Source organism: Microcaecilia unicolor, chromosome 4 (genome assembly GCF_901765095.1).
Source record: "Microcaecilia unicolor chromosome 4, aMicUni1.1, whole genome shotgun sequence".
Lineage (NCBI taxonomy): Eukaryota > Metazoa > Chordata > Amphibia > Gymnophiona > Siphonopidae > Microcaecilia > Microcaecilia unicolor.
In genome coordinates, this window is record NC_044034.1 from 339,956,292 (window position 1) to 339,970,417 (window position 14,126).

Below are 14,126 nucleotides of genomic sequence, written 5' to 3' on the forward strand. Positions count from 1 at the left end.
TCAGTACTGAGACCAGTGCTGTTTAACATATTTATAAATGATACGGAAATCGGAATGACGAGTTAGGTGATTAAGTTTGCAGATGACACAAAACTATTCAAGGTTGTTAAAACACATGTGGACTGTGAAAAATTGCGGGAAGACCTTAGGAAACTGGAAGACTGAGCATCCAAACGGCAGATGAAATTTAATGTGGACAAATGCAAAATGGTGCACATTGAAAGAATAATTTGAATCTTAGTTACCTGATGCTAGGGTCCACCTTGGGGGTCAGCACCCAAGAAAAAGATCTAGGTGTCGTAGATAATACAAACAAATCTTCTGCTCAGTGTGTGGCGGCAGCAGCCAAAAAAGCAAACAGGATGCTAGGAATGATTAGAAAAGGGATGGTAAATAAGACTGAAAATACTATAATGCCTCTGTATTGCTGCATGGTGCAGCCTCGCCTTCAGTGTTGCATTCAATTGTGGTCGCTGTATCTCAAAAATGATACAGCAGAATTAGAAAAGGTTCAAAGAGCGACCAAAATGATAAAGGGGATGGAACTCCTCTCACATGAAGAAAGGTTACAGCTCTTCAGCTTAGAAAAGAGACAGATGAGGGGAGACATGATTGAGGTCTACAAAATCCTGAGTGCTGTAGAAGTGAATCGATTTTTTTACTACTTCCAAAAGTACAAAGACTAGGGGACACTCAAGGATGTTACATGGAATTACTTTTAAAACAAATAGGAGGAAATATTTTTTCACTCAATGAATAGTTAAGCTCTGGAACTCTTTGCCAGAGGATGTAGTAACAGCAGTTAGCGTATCTGGGTTTAAAAAAAGGTTTGGTTTCGGGGGATGTGGAAGGTGTATTGGCGGATTGATGCCCGGATATTGTTCGGACACTTTCCACTCCCGCCTCAGAGCCCAAGAGGACTGAAGGCCTTCCTCCAAAAGACAGTTATTGTTGCAAAACAATGTATCCTTGCGGAGTGGATAACTAATAGAAAACCTACAATACAACAGTGGAGGTTACGTGCAATTAACTTGGTACGAATGGAGAGGATGGATGTAAAAACGTTTTTTTATCAGTGAAGGGAGAAAGCTGGCAGAATTGTTGGACCCCGTTCTTGAACTCTTTAACCCCAGTAGCGAGGAGCAGACTTTTGAACAGATAACTATTAAGATACCGTATAATACTGGTGCAGCCTATGTAATGAAAGAAGATCTCAAAGGGGGGGGGGGGAGATTAGAGGGATGGGAGGAAGGGAGAGGGATTCTGATAAGGACAAGGACATAAGTTATATTGTTATATCTAGCAAATGATCTTTTGTTTAACACAAAATACTGTTTGAACGTTGCGTTACTGTTTGTGAATTAATGATCAATAAATATGATTGAAACATAAAAAAAGGTTTGGACAAGTTCCTGGAGGAGTCCATAGTCTGCTAGTCAGACACGGAAGCTACTGCTTTCCTTAGGATTTGTAACATGGAATGTTGCCACAATTTGGGTTTCTGCCAGGTACTTGTGACCTGTCTTGGCCACTGTTGGAAATGGGATACTGGGATAGATGGACCATTGGTCTGACCCAGTATGACTTTTCTAATGTTCTTATTGATCAGTTAAAGGGGTGTGGGAAGCAAAAAAAGGTTAAGAATTGCTGTACTGACTGATCCATGGCTTGTGAAATTTATAAAAGATGAGGTCTCTCCCCCCTCCCCCAAATGCCAAACTGGCAAGGGAAACCAGTCGCTATGACAGTGTTGGGATAATGCCTGGTTATGCTGCCATTGTACAACATAACTGGTTATGTGCCAGGTGCGAGCCTATTGATATTATATACATTTATGTTTCTAAAATGGATGTTTCTGCCCCCTGCACCTGGCGTATAAATGCCCATTTCTCCTGTATTTCAGAACATGTCTACATCAGCAGATTCTCTTCTGAAATACTTGTGAAACGTGAAGTGCAGGTGAGACCATCTGAATTCCTTCTTCTAGGACCTGTCTAAAATAGGGCTGTATCTGTTTTTATTTAGTTATAAATTTAAAAATAAATTACTTGCTTTGACCCAAATTGAATTGTGTATTAATATGCTAGTACCAAAATTTCTAAGAAAGTATAAGGACTCTTTAAGAATCATGTAACCTGTTAACTTCCCTTTATTGTAAATGTTTTCTATGTTGTGGCACTCTTTGGGTCCGTTATTTGTTTGATATTCTGGACAAGAATGATGACCAAAGTTAGATCAAAAACCATTGAGAAGATTTCAAAGAACACGTGGAGAGGCATAATCGAACGCCCATCTCAATGGGCGTCTATCCCCGAGGACGGGTACGTGAAGGGGCGGGACAGACCGTATTTTCGAAAAAGATGGGCTTCCATCTTTTGTTTCGATAATACGGTTTGTGCCGGGCAAATGCATCCTCTCCTCCTTCCTGTACACATTAATTGATTTGATTTGCTTACTTTATTTTTTGTCTATTAGATTGTAAGCTCTTTGAGCAGGGACTGTCTTTCTTCTATGTTTGTGCAGCGCTGCATACACCTTGTAGTGCTATAGAAATGCTAAATAGTAGTAGTAGTAATTTGGGCGGATTTGAGCTGGCCGTTATCAGTTTTCAGCGATAATGGAAACTGAAGGCGCCCAACTCAAAAACGAACAAATCCACGGCATTTGGTCGTGGGCCAGGATTCATAGTGCACTGGTCCCCCTGACATGCCAGGACACCAATAGGGCACCCTAGGGGGCACTTGTAAAAAGTAAAAAAAAAAAAAAAATTAAAATACCTCCCAGGTGCATAGCTCGCTTCCCTTGGGTGCTGAGCCCCCCAAATACCCCCCCCAAACCCACTGCCCACAACTCTACACCATTACCATAGCACTTATGGCTGAAGGGGGGCACCTAGATGTGGGTACAGTGGGTTTTGGGGGCGGTTTGGAGCTCTCCATTTAGCAGCACAAGTGTAGCAGGTGGGGGGGGGGGGGCCTGGGTCCACCTACCTGAAGTCCACTGCACCCACTAACAACTGCTCCAGGGACCTGCATACTGCTTTGATGGAGCTGAGTATGACATTTGAGGCTGGCATACAGGCTGGCAAAAAAAGTTTTTAAAGGTCTTTTCTTTTGGTGGGAGGGGTTAGTGACCACTGGGGGAGTCAGGGGAGGTCATCCCCGATTCCCTCTGGTGGTCATCTGGGCAGTTGGGGCACTTTTTAGGGACTTGTTCGTGACAAAAAAGGGTCCAAAAAAAGTGACCCAAATTCTCGCTTCTGGTGCCCTTTTTTTTCCATTATCGGCCGAGCGTGCCCATCTCTCCTTGGCCGATAAACACGCCCCAGTCCCGCCTTCACCAAGCCTCTGACATGCCCCCGTCAACTTTGTTCGTTCCCACGATAGAGTGCAGTTGGAGACGCCCAAAATCGGCTTTCGATTATACCGATTTGGGCGCCCATGAGAGAAAGGCACCCATCTCCCGATTTGGGTCGAAATATGGGCGTCTTTCTCTTTCAAAAATAAGCTGGATATTCTGTTATTTGTATACTGGGTTGAAATTATGTTATTTTATTTGCTACACAACCAATCACCATGTGGCTGCTAGGTGGTTAACAATGAAAAAAAGATCAGGATGAGCGGTAGGTGAGAAGAAAGGAAGAGTAAAGAAAAAAAAAAAAAAAGAGGGCTGTTAAGTGATAAAAAGCCTGACTGAAAAGCCAAGATTTCAAAAGCTTTTTGAAAGCAAGGTGTGGGGATTCAGATTTTAAGATGAGGAGGTAGTGTTCCAAAGTTTAGGCCCAGCATAAGCAAAAGTCGTGGCTCGGGTGGTTTCGAGCCTTGTAACAAGAGGTAGGAGAAGAAGAGCTTGTTGGGAAGAATGCAAGGATCGAAGGGAGGCATAAGGAATGAGTAAATTGGAAATGTGTTCAAGAGAAGATGGAAGGAGATCTTTGTAAACCAGGAGTAATTTGTAATTAATTCAGAAGGAGACAGGTAGCCAATATTCTTGTTTGAGTAGTGGGGTTACGTGATCAAATCTGTGAGTGTTGGACAGCGGTAGACTACACAAGTTGCAAGTGCTTTAATGAGATAGAGGTAAGCCCCAAAAAAGTGCATTACAGTAATCCAAATGAGTGATGATAAGAGAGATGAAGAGTGTGAATACATGAAACAGGGAAGACAGGACTTAACTGAGCGGATCAGTTGCAAAGCAAAAAAGGAAGATTGAATAGCTTTATTAATATGGTGTTTGAAGTAAGTGCGAGGTCAAAGCTAACTCCCAAGATGCGTAGTTTGTCGGTGTGGTCATGGTATGACCTTGAAGAACAGGCAATGTAGGAACTGAACAATAGAGATTGGGGAAATGCATTGTTTTACATTTAGAGACAATGAGAGAAATTTTATGCTTGGAAAGTCAAGTCGCTGTCTGTTCAAGACAAGAGTTAAGAAAGGAGGAATCCACAGTCTGAAGTGTAAGAGTAAAGAATTTGAATGTCGTCAGCATAACAATATGGACCACAATCACAAGATAGAATAAGTAAGATCAGAGGAGAAATGAAGAGATTAAACAGAGTTGGAGCCATCAGTAGAACAAAGAATCTGAAAAGAGTGCTGACCTAGGTATGAAGTAAACTAGGATAGAACCATGCCAGAGATACCCATCAAAGATTTCTTGTGTAGAAGTAAATCATGATCAACCATTTCACATGGAAGAGAGGTCCAAAGATCAGTCATATCAAATACAGAGTAGAGGTCCAAAGACACTTCTGTGGAATATTGTCCCACCTTTCACCTCCAGGGTCCATTTTATGTTAATTTTATGTCCAGGGTTGTCTGTTTCTTCCTTACAGAAAGTAACCACACAAAATTTGGTTCGCTTTTTCTCCACATGTATTTTAGCTAGCTAATTCAATCATTGTGGTTCCGTTCAGGATGGTTATTTTGTTGAAAGAATGAATACTAAGTTGTAGTTTTGAAGATAGGATGGTCACTTTCTCTTTGAGGAGCTGGCCACAACAATGCCACTAAGTGTCATTGTTTCCACTGAAGACAAACTTTGTCTTCAATGGAAACAATGGCTTGGGAACATCTTGAAAATGCTAGAGCTTAGAAGCAGCTCCTGTGAGTCATCCCTTGTCAGATAGCATGACCCATAAACATGACCCAATAGAAGTAATTAATCTTATTGCTGAAAGTTTTGTAATGACGCTAAGGCCATGTTGGTGGCTGAATTGGTTGCTAGCATTTTTCACTTACCTGCAATGGATGGTGGTGAGCCTGAACTTGTACAGTCATTAATAATTTATATTCAACACTGAGGAAGTGCCCTTGAAAAAACCCTTAGACAGTCAGAAGTTGTCTTTAACCCTGCCCATTTTATAAGAAAACTGTAACCAAACTTAATAAAAAGAAATAAAACAAAATGATACCTTATTTATTGGACTAACAATACATTTTTTGATTAGCTTTTGAAGGCAATACCACCTTCTTCAGATCAGAAATCAGCAAATTTTGACATTTTCTGGTACATACAAAGAAAAGAAGGAAGGCACTACAGCAGCATATGTGAAATCTCTATATATAAAAGGCACCACCAACGTTCTATGAAGCCTCCAGCCGGAAGTGTGAAGGGGGAGAGATATCCGGTTTCCCCATGAGTGTCTGCCCCGCCCTCGCTCTCTCTGTAACACAAACAGTGAAGGAAAACACAGCAAAGCACGAAATCAAATCGCTCTCTCTGTAACAGTGAAGGACTCAGAGGGGGGAGGGGAGAGAGGGCAGGGACACACACACTCCCACATGCACACAGAAGAAAACCTTGCTAGCCCCCGTTTCATTTGCATCAGAAACGGGGCTTTTTTACTAGTGCTTATATAATCACAATTTTAAAAATTCAAAAATATATGCTGCTGTGGTGCCTTCCTTCTTTTCTTTGTATGTACCAGAAAATGTCAAAATTTGCTGATTTCTGATCTGAAAAAGGTGGTATTGCCTTCAAAAGCTAATCAAAAAATGTATTGTTAGCAGTGGCATAGGAAGGGGGGGGGGCGGTGGGGCGGTCCGCCCCGGGTGCACGCCGCTGGGGGGTGTCGGCGCCTCGCTGGTTCCTTGCTCTCTCTGCCCCAGAACAGGTTACTTCCTGTTCCGGGGCAGAGAGAGCAAGGAACCAGCGAGGCGCCGACACCCTCCCAGCGGCATGCTCTCGGCGGATTGGCCCGCCCACCCCTCCCCTCTACCGCCTTCCAGGTATGTTCTCGCGGGCGGGGGGGGTGTTGCGCTAAGGAGGGGGGAGGGTGCGTCGCGCTGCACCCAGGGGGGGGGTGCGCAGCGGCGACCCGCCCCGGGTGTCAGCTGCCCTCGCTACGCCACTGATTGTTAGTCCAATAAATAAGGTATCATTTTGTTTTATTTCTTTTTATTAAGTTTGGTTACAGTTTTCTTATAAAATGGGCAGGGTTAAAGACAACTTCTGACTGTCTAAGGGTGCTTCAAGGGCACTTCCTCAGTGTTGAATATAAATTATTAATGACTGTACAAGTTCAGGCTCACAACCATCCATTACAAGTAAGTGAAAAATGCTAGCAACCAATTCAGCCACCAACATGGCCTTAGCGTCATTACAAAACTTTCAGCAATAAGATTAATTACTTCTATTGGGTCATGTTTATGGGTCATGCTATCTGACAAGGGATGACTCACAGGAGCTGCTTCTAAGCTCTAGCATTTTCAAGATGTTCCCAAGCCATTGTTTCCATTGAAGACAAAGTTTGTCTTCAGTGGAAACAATGACACTTAGTGGCATTGTTGTGGCCAGCTCCTCAAAGAGAAAGTGACCATCCTATCTTCAAAACATCTTGGAGAGATGACTACATCAGAATAAAGTGAATATAGTCCTAGGACCTCTTGTAGCCCACAGCTACTTCAAATCCGAGATTCTTATTTGCAATTCCAATTGTGTGTCACTCTTCCATCACCTAATTTAAACCATATACAAATTGCAAATCTTTTTTCAAAAACATTTCCTTAAAAATTATATGTAATGCAGAAAAAAAACCACAGCCAGCAATACAAAATATTAAAACACAAAAGAGTCACTTATCTTCCTATCAAAATCCAATGCTGAATTTCTGGTAACCTCCTAATGTTCACATATGCAATGGCGTTTCAGTAGTCAGCCTGCTTCAAGGGTTTATTACTCAGAAAGGGGTATGTTCGCTAAGGTGCGTTAGAGTTTTTAACGTGACTGTAAATTTAAGGCGGGTTAAATGCTAACGCGCCTATGCATTTCTAAGGGCGCATTAGCGTTCAACGCACATAAACCATTTATGTGTGTTAAAAATGCTAACACGCCTGTAGTACCACTTAGAAAACATAGGCAAAAGTATCATAGTGGCTCGTTAGACATAACTATGTAGAAACTGCTAACCAAACAGTCAAACTCGTATCTTCACTTTCCAGGCAACAAATGCCAAACTTCAAGGTGACAGCTTTAAATTAGGTGGTGGAGGAGTGGCAAATGATTAGAATTGCAAATAAGAGTCTCGGACTTGCAGTAGCTGTGGGCTACAAGAGGCCCTAGGACTAAATTCACTTTATTCTGATGTCATCTCCTCTCCAAGATGTCTTTGAGATTTGTGAAATGGGATTAGCTCCTAGCCACTACTCAATTGCCCTCCCCTTGTCCCTTCCTTCCTTCTCACCCATTACTGTCTTGTCTGTCTGTATTATTTAGATTGTAAGCTCTTTTGAGCAGGGACTGTCTCTCTGTATCAGGTGTTCAGCGCTGCACGCGTCTGGTAGCGCTATACAAATGCTAATAATAATAATAATTATTATATAAACATTTCACATAGGCTCCTGTAGTGCCTCCTTCTTTTGTTCTTTGTATTTATTTCTGAGAGGGGATGTTTTTCTTGTTTTTGGTGCATTAATATTTTCTAATATGTGTCACCATTTGCTCATTTCTGAGATGCTGAAGAAAGTTAATGAAAAATGTATTTAGCACAATAAAATGAAGTATCATCTTTATTATCTTTTCTTTGTTTCTATTTGCCTGGCCTCACCCTATGCTTGGAATAAACTCCCTGAGCCCATACGCCAAGCCCCCTCCCTACCCAAATCCTTGCTCAAAGCCCACCTCTTCAATGTCGCTTTCGGCACCTAACCATTGTACCTCTAATCCAGGAAATCTAGACTGCCTCAATCTTGATTGACTGCACTTTTTGTCCTTTAGATTGTAAGCTCCTTTGAGCAGGGACTGTCCTTCTTTGTTAATTGTACAGCGCTGCGCAACCCTGGTAGCGCTTTAGAAATGTTAAATAGTAGTAGTATTTAATACCTTTTAAAAGTGAACTAACATGCTATATCACACTACCTAACCAAACTTGAAATCGGCTGGTTCCACCTGACATTTCATCTTAAGTAGAGAGGTGTGGTAGCCGTGTTAGTCCACTCTTAAAGGTTATCAATAGAAATCAAACAAAATAAAACATGGAAAAGAAAATAAAAGATGATACCTTTTTTGTTGGACGTAACTTAATACATTTCTTGATTATCTTTCGAAGGTTGCCCTTCTAATCAAGAAATGTATTAAGTTATGTCCAATAAAAAAGGTATCATCTTATTTTCTTTTCCATGTTTTATTTTGTTTGATTTCTATTGATAACCTGACATTTCAAAACTGAGTTTAGTTTTAAACAAGGCGTTCCTGGCTTTTCAGATCCTAATGATAGGATTTTGCCACATTTATGCACGCTAAAGCCTCTCTAGATTTTGCCTCCTGTCCCACAACAGACCTGGACTATGCAGCCAAAAGCTTTACTTGTTCACACCCTATCTCAAGCCATTTTTCAGGAAAGCTGGCTGATAAGGGAGAAGCAGTTTGATTCTTTTACAGAAGGAAGACGACAGATCAGCATATGAATTTTGGCAGTTATGTTTTAGGTGGTCGTTTCCAGATGTGCTTAACACGAATTCCCAAACCTGGCAATATTCTGTTTCCAAAAAAATAACTCGGCACCCTTTTGAAAAGGAGTATAAATTAAAAAAAAAAAAATTGTAGTGTCTGATTCAGCTGCTTATCAGCTCTGCTCTGGCTAAAATGTTAACCGCGGTTGAATAGTTTAATGATTGGTGGTACCTGCACTTGCTTTCAGAGTTGTGAGTTTTGGAAGCACCCCGCAGAGGTATCCAGAGGCAATTAGACACAGGGGGCAGGAGGTTCACCCCAGCCAGCGTTCCTATTTGTGTAAGAGGAGATGCCAAAAGGATATTCAATAGATGAAAGGAAGACAAGGACAGGGGAAGAAAAAAAAAAAACCGAAGCTCCACACACCCAGAGTGGCTGCTGTGATGAAATGTATTGTAGAGAGAGTTACACCCACTCAGGCAGCCGGAAGCACACAGTGAAACGGGAGTACTTTACTTCTTCATAGCTGGCGCTGTCTGTGTGTTTGAGCGTGGGGCAAGTGGTTTTTGTTCATTCCGGTAAGTGATTAACACATTTGCCGGAGCTAATTTCATCTTCCTTCTCGTACGTGTAGAATTTACAGGCAACGATTCCAGCATTGCTGTGTAGTATGAAGTGGTCCGTACTTGTGCGATAATTTGGGAAGCTTTGCTTTGATATGCACGATATAGTGAGAACTGAAGTTTATTCGCAGTTTAGACCGCATGTGCGCTCAAACCTATCGTGGTTTTAAAGTGAAAGTGTTTATAGTTGCGCGCGTTAGACAATTTAAAGGACTTTAGGAAACTTTGATCTTTTGCAGTGGACTTCATTATAAAGTATGGAGTAAGGCTTTTTTTTTTTTTTTAACCTAATCGCTGATTTGTTAAAATTGATAGCACAGGGGAACTCTTGCTTACAGGGTGTAGATTTTTAAATTTTGCCTCTGGTTACTGGTTTAAAATATTGTAACCCCCCCCCCAACAATCGAAACCGTGAAGACCAGGGAGAAAAATCTCTATAGCGATGGTTATTTGATAGTTGTCTACTGCATATTTCGAGTTAAAGAAATGTTATTGTGATCTTGCAATAACCTGTTGATGTTATGTACTCATCTTGAGTCAGAACGTTCAGGTTATATGAGTTGTTTCTTATCCATTTCCCTTGTCTGGAAGTGTGTTCTCAGAAAAGATTTTCTCATACTTGCCTGACCCCTTTGTCTCCATAGTTCAGTCTTGTCTGCAGAGCTTGTGCCCCTTACCCCTCCCCTTTGAAATAGTATACCCTACTCCTAGTTTCCCTTCTCTCCCCTTTCCTACCTAAAGACAACTGGTCTCTGCAGAGATTGAGAACTGTAGTTGACTCTGAAATTCGCCAGGTTTGCTCTGTGATTTGCTACCCCACCCCCTCCCCTCTTGTTCCTTTAACCCTTGTATGTCTTCCTTCCTTTCAGTTTACACTGTTTCAGGGGCAGGGGAGTTCTTACCTAATGCCTCTGGCTTGTGTGCTTAACCATTCATTGTAGCTCTGCATTGATTTTTTTTGTTTTTTAAATCTGTGTTTTAGGTGCTGCACTCTTTAGACAGGTTTTTAAGCTATAAATTAATAATCCATTCATATGTACTGAGAATGTGTAACTGGAAAGGTAAATAAATGCACAAAAAAATAGCAACTTCAGAAGAGCTGCACTCCTTAGAATATCAAAAGCCGCATTACAATTGAAAAGGCATGCAGAGTTATGAAACTTTGGATCTTTGTTCAGTTTACGTATAAAGCATCAGAGGATTCTGAATAATCATTGTGACACCTTTTTTTTTTTTTAAGTGTCTGCTTCTGTCCTGTCTTATTAGGCTCCCCTCTTTTCAGGTACCTTCCCTTATGTACCTCGTCTTTTCCATGAATCATTCTTTCATCTGATAACTAACTACCATCTTCCCTCCTATGGCTCTTTCCTCTCATATTTCTGCCTTTTACTTGATTCTCCTTGGTGCTTCCTCTTTCTGTGACCCCCTCATCCTGCCCTGGGTCTCTTCCTGGTGCCTGGCCCTCCCTGCCATGCTTTCACTTGTATACAATTTCCTGTAATCTCTCTGATCTGTGTATATGTTCTGTGTGTTTCTGAGGAAGTTGTTAGAGATTTCATTATATTATTATTTTTTTTAATTTTACAAACTCCATTTAACACATGGCCACTCTCATTGCCACAGAAAAACCCAGGGTGTAAGCTTAGCCTTCTTGATCTTGCTAGAAAACTTTAAAAGAACTTTTAGAGGTTCATTTTCAAAGCACTTACAAAAGTTCCATAGGTTACTATGGGGCTCATTTTCAAAGCACTTAGACTTACAAAGTTCCATGGCTTGTTACGTAAGTTTGCAGTGCTTTGAAAATACGCCCCTATGGAACTTTGTAAGTCAATGTGGTTTGAAAATGAGCACCTTAAAATGTTTTCCTTCAACTGACACATAGCTAACAGTCTAGATTGTTGCCCTGTACAGATGCAAGGAACAGGGATTTCTGATCATCCTGGCGTTGCATGCTTTAGATATATTTAAAAGTGTAGTGAACCTGACTTCTACAGCAATACCTACCCCCCTCCCACCACCACCCACCCACACACACACAAAGCATGGCCAACAAATTGCCATGGAAATTGATATCAAACACACTGATCATTATTTCTTGGGATTTATTAACCAATTTTTTATGAAGATATTCACCCCAGGCAGTGTACAGCAATAGTAAAATGGGCAAACATAAGTACTGAAAAAGAAATGAGTTTTTTTTTTTTTGCATTTGTACCCCGCGCTTTTCCACTTATGGCAGGCTCAATGCAGCTTACATATACAGGTACTTATTTGTACCTGGGGCAATGGAGGGTTAAGTGACTTGCCCAGAGTCACAAGGAGCTGCCTGTGCCTGAAGTGGGAATTGAACTCAGTTCCCCAGGACCAAAGTCCACCACCCTAACCACTAGGCCACTCCTCCACTGTTGCTACTATTGGAGATTCTACATGGAATGTTGCTATTCCACTAGCAACATTCCATGTAGAAGTCGGCCCTTGCAGATCACCAATGTGGCCGCGCAGGCTTCTGCTTCTGTGAGTCTGACGTCCTGCACGTACGTGCAGGACGTCAGACTCACAGAAACAGAAGCCTGCGCAGCCTTCTACATGGAATGTTGCTAGTGGAATAGCAACATTCCATGTAGAATCTCCAATAGTAGCAACAGTGGAGGAGTGGCCTAGTGGTTAGGGTGGTGGACTTTGGAATAGCAACATTCCATGTAGAATCTCCAATAGTAGCAACATTCCATCTAGAATCTCCAATAGTATCTATTTTATTTTTTAGAATCTCCAATAGTATCTATTTTATTTTTGTTGCATTTGTACCCCGTGCTTTCCCACTCATGGCAGGCTCAATGCGGCTTACATGGGGCAATGGAGGGTTAAGTGACTTGCCCAGAGTCACAAGGAGCTTGCCTGTGCCTGAAGTGGGAATCGAACTCAGTTCCCCAGGACCAGAGTCCACCACCCTAACCACTAGACCACTCCTCCACTCCACCTTGAAACTTAGTATCAAGAATAATGCCAAAGTAGACTCTCTGATACTGCCCGCCATCTCTTTTATGTTTCAACGGTTTTTATTGATGAGTCAAAAGACAACAAAATTAAACCAGAATGTAAATCCACCTTCACACATTAATATCAAGACACCATTGCAACATTTGCGGTGGCAACATAACAGATACACCTCTCTGCTTACAGTCATCATACTTTCAACATTTTTTTTATCCCCCCTCCCACAATTATACTTTATATTCGTGTTTCAGCAACTTTGACTGATATTATACAAGTAACGATTATTTTTGATGTTTTGATAAAACATTTCCCTTCCTCCCTGTCAGCCTTCTAACAGAGTATATTTTAAAACTTATATGTTCCCCCATTCCACATTCCACATCAAAATCTACCATTCTTGAAATGTTCGTGAGGGACAGAATATTACCAAACCCAAAAAGGGTGCTGAACTGTAAATCAAACACTAGTATCCCCCCCTCCCCCCCCCCCCTCTACCCCCCACCCCTTGTTGAGAGATATTCAGATTTCCAATTTATTATCATAGAGGATGGTCTGAGTTCAGTATATGTCTAAAGCGAGTTCACCACTAAACTGCGCCCCTTAGGAGACAGACTATGAATATATGGCCCCCAAACATCCAAGAATCGTCGTAGCCGCCCAGTGGAGCCCCCCACCCCTCTTCTCTCAAACAACATAAATTCGTGTAACTTGTTACGCCAGTGCCAGAAATCCGGGGGGGTCTCTGCCACCCATTGTCTCATCACCAGCCTCTTGCCAATCAAAAAGGCCTTCCGAACCAACTGACGGGCCGATCCCTTCTGCAAAAGAAATGCTTCATATTTGTCTAACAAAATTCCCATCGGAGAGCACATGATTCTCAAGTCCAAGAGATCCGCCAGATATTGAGCGATGGAATCCCAAAAGTGTCTCACTGTATAGCAGCTCCACAAACAATGAAAAAAAGAGCCCGGAACCCTCCCACACTTCCCACATAAGGGTGTATCAACTCCCCCCATCCTAAATACCTGAGCCTTCGTTAAATAGGCCCTATGTAGGATGCGGTATTGGCACTCTCTAAGCCCTGCGTTTCCCGTCAAACTTCGTATCCTGGCCGTCAAAGCATCAAAATCCAAAGAAATATTTGGCTTCTCCAAATCTCCTGCCCATCTCTGCCGAATGTTCTCCCGATCCTTGGGCACCAAAAACTTTCCTAACGCTCTGCATAGCCCTGAAATGGAAAGACGTTCACTTTGTACCGAATGGAAAAACTGCCTCAAAAGGCGACAGTGTCCAGCCCCCAGAGCCTCCGTCTCCAGGGAGTCCACATAGTGTTTTAACTGGGCATAGGCAAAAACACCTCTCATATCATACCCCAGTCCCAATGCTCCTAGGTTCAACATGCAACCTTGTCGACTCAACACATGCTCTAACCGACTTATCCCCTGTCTCGCCCAAGTCCGAAAAACCGCATTCTCTAATCCCGGCCTAAACAGCAGGTTACCCTGAATAGGGAGAAGATCTGAGGTGCATCTATTCAGGCCAAACATCCGCATCACATCTCTCCAAAGCGCTCTCAGAGGGGACACTAAGATACTGGAGCGCAAATCAGGGGGAAGT

At 42.1% G+C, this 14,126-nt stretch overlaps 1 protein-coding gene across 2 annotated transcripts in view; it reads left to right on the forward strand.

Moving 5' to 3' along the window:
• Positions 1 to 14,126, forward strand: part of TIAM1 (T cell lymphoma invasion and metastasis 1) — a 369,616-nt gene that overhangs the window by 65,909 nt on the left and 289,581 nt on the right. Inside the window, exon 1 of one of the 2 annotated variants that reach the window (XM_030202125.1) lies at positions 9,397 to 9,470. The exons of the other annotated variant lie outside the window; for it this stretch is intronic. The gene's annotated coding sequence lies outside the window, so the exon portion shown is untranslated. Of the gene's footprint in view, positions 1 to 9,396; positions 9,471 to 14,126 lie in introns of those variants that run through there. 2 annotated transcript variants of the gene reach the window in all.